We start from the raw sequence: 6116 nt of genomic DNA, 5'->3' as shown, positions 1-6116 counted from the left end.
GAGACTCTTTCGCCTGGGGCCCTCAAAAACTTGGAGCCGGCCCTGGCTTCAATGATTGGTCACACCCGGCCGGCCGTGAACAATCAGCGACAGGTGCAGTCCGGCTGTGAATTGGTGCGGAATTTGAACCACGCTTTGCTAATTGGTCGCGCCCGGCCGGCTGAATCCTGTGTATAAATTGCATTATTCTGAAAACTTCATAAATAAATTACATACATATTCTAGAGTACCCAATGCGTTAGAATCGAGCCACCATCTAGTAATCTATAAGTGCTGTGGGGTTTGTTTGTGGGTGTTGGTGCCCCCCTCTCCTTCTCTCTTTTTCAATTTTATTCTAAACTAGCTGAAGAGCCTGGCGTTGCCTGGGCATAGTAAATATCTGTGGTTAGTTATAGCACCTCACGTCTCTCATTTTCCCCCTCACATCTCTCATTTTCTCCCTTACACCTCTCATTTTCCCCCTCACATCTCTCATTTTCTCCCTCACTCCTCTCATTCCCCCCTAACACTTGTCATTTCGACCTCACATCTGTCATTTTCCGATCACTCCACTATTTTCCCTCACTCCTCTCATTTTGCACTCACACCTTTTCCTTTTCACCTCACACCCCTCATTTTCACCTCACACCTCTCATTTTCCCCTCAGTATATACATGTTTGTCATCTCCCTTATATATAGTATACACCCGTATGTCATCTCCTGTATATAGTATATACCTGTATGTCATCTCCCCTGTAAATAGTATATACCTGCTGTATATCATCCCCTCCTGTATATTGTATATAACTGTGTCATCTCGTCCTGTATATAGTATATACCTGTATGTCATCTCGTCTGTATATACTGTATACCTGCATGTCATCTCCTCCTATATATAGTATATACCTGTATGTCATCTCCCCTGTATATAGTATATACCTGCTGTATGTCATCTCCTCCTCTATATACCTATGTGTCATCTCCTCTTTTATATAGTATATACCTGTATGTCATCTCCCCTGTATATAGTATATACCTGTGTCATCTCTCCTGTATATAGTATATACCAGTGTGTCATCTCCTCCTGTATATAGTATATACCTGTATGTCATCTCCTCCTGTATATAGTTGTCTCAAGACAAAAATAGGAAGACAGGAGATTAGTAATCTGGGCCCCTGAACTGCCCCTCAGGTTAGGGGAAGCCCTGTCTTTCCTTAACTTGGGGGTACCCTTGAAGGTAGGGAGGCCCAAGTCACCGACCTGTCCCTGTCTCCTGTTAAACCTTGTACTAAACCCCCAACCCCCACCCCAGGGGGTGAACAGTGTAAACAGCACCACAAAGGAAATAAACAATATAAGAGTGAGGGGAACACGATACCAAAAGGTGAATGCACAAACTACAAACTAACAAAACTCAGAACTTAGCTTGTGCACGCTGCTGCAAACTCCACAACAAAGATAGTACAGCAGCTGAGCTCCAAACACCAGACTTGGCTGACACCAGGGAGCTGCTACTGCGAGGTTGGTCTTCTGAAAGGAACTGTATAACCAACAGTCAGCTGATGCACCAGGTGACCTTATAAAGGATGGTGGGAGTGGTCCAAACATCAGCTGACCCAGCAGCAATGCAATGCAATAACACCAGCGGCCACCGGGGGGAGAAAACTGCATTAACCCCCAATGACCAGAAAAGGAAAAAAGGTTTAAATCTGAGGGAAACCAGATCTGCCACAGATCCAAACATGGATCGTGACAATAGTATATACCTCTGTGTCATCTCCCCTGTATATAGTATACACCTGTGTGTCATCTCCCCTGTATATAGTATATACCTGTATGTCATCTCCCCTTTATATAGTATATACCAGTGTGTCATCTCCTCTTGTATATAGTATATACCTGTATGTCATCTCCCCTGTATATAGTATATAGCTGTGTCGTCTCCTCCTGTATATAGTATATACCTGTGTCATCTCTCCTGTATATAGTATATATCTGTGTGTCATCTCCCCTGTATATAGTATATATCTGTTTGTCATCTCCTCCTGTATTAGACCGCGTTCACACATTATTTGGTCAGTATTTTTACCTCAGTATTTGTAAGCTAAATTGTTAGCCTGATAAATCCCCAGCCAACAGGAAGCCCTCCCCCTGGCAGTATATATTAGCTCACACATACACATAATAGACAGATCATGTGACTGACAGCTGCCGTATTTCCTATATGGTACATTTGGTGCTCTTGTAGTTTGTCTGCTTATTAATCAGATTTTTATTTTTGAAGGATAATACCAGACTTGTGTGTGTTTTAGGGTGAGTTTCATGTGTCAAGTTGTGTGTGTTGAGTTGCATGTGGCGACATCCATGTAGCGACTTTTGTGAGATGAGTTTTGTGTGGCGACATGCGTGTAGCAACTTTTTGTGTGTCGAGTTGCATGTGACAGGTTAGTGTAGCAAGTTGTGTGCAGCAAGCTTTGTGCATGGCGAGTTTTGCACGTGGCGAGTTTTATGTGTGGTGCGTTTTGAGTATGTGCAAGTTTTGTGTGAGGCAACGTTTGCATGTGTTGCAACTTTTGTGCATGTGGCAATTTTTCCAAGTGTGCAAGTTTTGCGTGTGGCGAGTTTTTCATGTGGCGAGTTTTGTGCGTGGCGAGTCTTGAGCGGCGACTTTTGTGTTTCGACTTTTATGTGGCGAGGTTGGTGTATGTGTGGTGAAATGTGTGCTGAGGGTGGTATATGTGTTCAAGCATGTGGTAGTGTGTGGCGCATTTTGTGTGTGTGTTCATATCCCCGTGTGTGGTGAGTATCCCATGTCGAGGCCCCACCTTAGCAACTGTATGGTATATACTCTTTGGCGCCATCGCTCTCATTCTTTAAGTCCCCCTTGTTCACATCTGGCAGCTGCCAATTTGCCTCCAACACTTTTCCTTTCACTTTTTCCCCATTATGTAGATAGGGGCAAAATTGTTTGGTGAATTGGAACGCGTGGGGTTAAAATTTCGCCTTATAACATAGCCTATGACGCTCTCGGGGTCCAGACGTGTGACTGTGCAAAATTTTGTGGCTGTAGCTGCAACGGTGCAGATGCCAATCCCGGACATACAGTACACACACACATTCAGCTTTATATATTAGATTCATTCAAATGTACGTTTGGGGCATAGTGGGCAGAGTATCAGTTGTACTGACAAGCCTTTAAGTTCCCCTATGTCCTATTAGGCCTATTTTATTGCATTGCCAGTTGTACTGGTATTGATAACTTTTCTGATAGATAATCAGTCCCCCATTTCAGCATATTTGTGTTTTGGTTGCTTTTTTGGGGAGTTCTGATCTCTACGTCTGTTATGTCTGGATATTTTAATAATTACCATTAAATGTTAAGTTTTAAGTTCCCTATTTTTGCCACCTTCTAATGATACTGAGGGATCCATACCTTTTGACTGCCTGGTTTATACCTTGTTTTGCTTATTTGTATTCCCATAAAATTACTAAAAAAATAATTATAAACACAATAATTTAACTTTTAATACACTTTTAATAAATAAATAAACATCATTTTTTCTACTGATTTTTTTTTTTTCTGCACATTCTCTACAGGTCTTTGCAACACATGACGCAATAACAATCTTTTCTGATTATTGCTTGTTTGATAGGTTTCTTTTATGCGTTTTCCCCCTTGTACTATATTTTTTTTGGCGCAGATGTGAATCCACGTTTCCAGGAAACTGTTCAGTTATGCACTGAAGATGGAACGATTCCTGTTATTGTCCAGCAAGATGGTGCACCAACAAATTATGGGTGTCAGGTCCGAGCATTCCTACATGAACAGTATCCTGTAAAGTGGATTGGTCATCATGGGCCAGTTGAATGGCCACCAAGATCTCCCGATCTGACCCCATTAGACTTTTATCTTTGGGGTCATCTGAAGGCAATTGTCTATGCTGTCAAGATACGAGATGTGCAGCATCTGAAACAACGGATACTGGAAGCCTGTGCTAGCATTTCTTCTGTGGTGTTGCTATCAGTGTGTCAAGAGTGGGAGAAGACGGTTGCATTGACAATCCAACAAAATGGGCAGCACTTTGAACACATTTTATAAGCGGTCATAAACTTGTAAATAACTCATGAAAGAATAGTTATGTTAAAACCAAGCACACCTCTGTTTTTCTTGTGAAATTCTCAATAAGTTTGACCATCTTCCCATTGAAAAAAATAAAGTTCGATCCAAAATGGCCGCCATGGTCACCACCCATCTTGAAAAGTTCTCCCCCTCCCATATACTAATTTGCCACAAACAGGAAGTTGATATCACCAACCATTCCCATTTCATTTAGGTGTATCCATATAAATGGCCCACCCTGTAATTATACATATACATGCAAAAAAACATTCACATTATAAAAGAAAAAGGCATAAGTTCAATATAGAAATAAGCACATACCTTGCAATCAATACAATGTAAAACACTCCCCATATGTGATAACATAAATAACATCATTAGCACGAAGACGACAGCAGCAATCATCAAATGAGAATCAAGCAACAATATAACCCAGGTAACCACCACCCAACAAAAGAACAACCCACCCACATGGTTAGTGAACTTGCATAGATATTGCCCAATCACAAGGCAGACATCCATGATGTCAGGGCCAGACAGGCAATACTGGCAAATGCCAGAAGGGCCTGTCTGGTCGTGGGCTGTCTTATCTGCAATGTTGTTAACAGAATCGCTGTTCTCGAGACAGCCATACTGTTAAGAGTTGTGACGGAGCACAAAGTCGCTAACTCCATCACTTACCCCAGCAGGCCCTGTGTTTCATGAAAAATATTGGTCTTGTATTCAATCTTCCTTTCATCTATCCAGGGTAATATATCCCCATCTGGTGCTTGAGGACGGGGATAACATGGGCCTGTGTGATTTCAAATGCCAGGGCTGAATTTCAGTCCCAGACCGCAACTTAGCGATGACCACAGCACACTGTGCATGTGTCCCACAAAAAAAGCAAGACGTCATATAGTGAAGCTCATATAAAGATGAGAAAGTTCTGACTGCTGTGACTATGAATGAAGGAACAAAAAATAAATCCACAGGTTCCAACTAGAGATACACAGGATGTACAGATGGCCGCATCAGCCTTGACTAATCAAAAACTGCGCCAGGGATGCTAGAAGGTAAGAGATTTGCAGCCTCCCATCCAGCCGCCAGATAACACTGATCTGGATGCTGGACTGGAGACCCGTGTATTGTTCCGCTCATCTCTAGTCCCAAGAGACCTGGATACAGAGGACAGTCCAGGATTTGGGTCTACGCTCTGCAGTCTTGGGCATCTGCTGAGTATCCCTCACTGCTACCGCCCGTCTGACATCTTCTCCTACTTGGGGAGAAAGAAATGGTAAATGGGTGTGGATTGAGGTGTGGCCAATAGCGTGGCCAAAATTTGCCATAATTTGTTCCTCTTTCTGTTCTTCAAAAGAGGTACGGAATCCTGTTTTTTATAGATTTACACAGAAACCCCCACCCAACATAAGTGCTCAGAGTAGCGCACAGGATAAAGGGAAAACGAGCCTAAAACAATTAAAAAAAATGCTATTTACTCCAAAATCGTGTCAATGAAAACCTTCAACTTATTCCCAAAAAAACAAGCCCCCACTCAGGTCTGTCATCCTTCAACAGAAAAATATGGGGTTTCCATATTACTGATGGATCAAAGGATCTGGCAAAGCGACACTGAACTACCACACCTCAAAAGTAAAATCCAGAGAAATCCAAATGCCCCCCTTCCTTCTGAGCTCTGCATTGTGCCTAAACCGTAGTTATGTCCACATTTAGCATTACGGGGTGCATGTCTCCAAAAGAACAACTGTGAACAATGTATTGGCCACAATGTATCAGGCACAAAGCTGGCACATTTGCAGTTTTCCCTCTGTATGCTTATTTCTGAAAAATACTAGCAGAATCAAAATAGATGAATTCCCAGAGGTGCGTAATTTCCAAAACAAGGGATATCGTTGTACTCAGGCAAAGGAGCGCCCAAACAGCAGCTTCTGACCACATGCGAGGTATCGTTGTGCTCAGGTGAATGAGCGCCCAAACAGCAGCCTCTGACCACATGTGGGGTATCGTTGTTTAGG

This window comes from Ranitomeya imitator, chromosome 3 (genome assembly GCF_032444005.1).
Source record: "Ranitomeya imitator isolate aRanImi1 chromosome 3, aRanImi1.pri, whole genome shotgun sequence".
Taxonomy (NCBI): domain Eukaryota; kingdom Metazoa; phylum Chordata; class Amphibia; order Anura; family Dendrobatidae; genus Ranitomeya; species Ranitomeya imitator.
Note: the sequence above shows the minus strand (reverse complement) of the source record.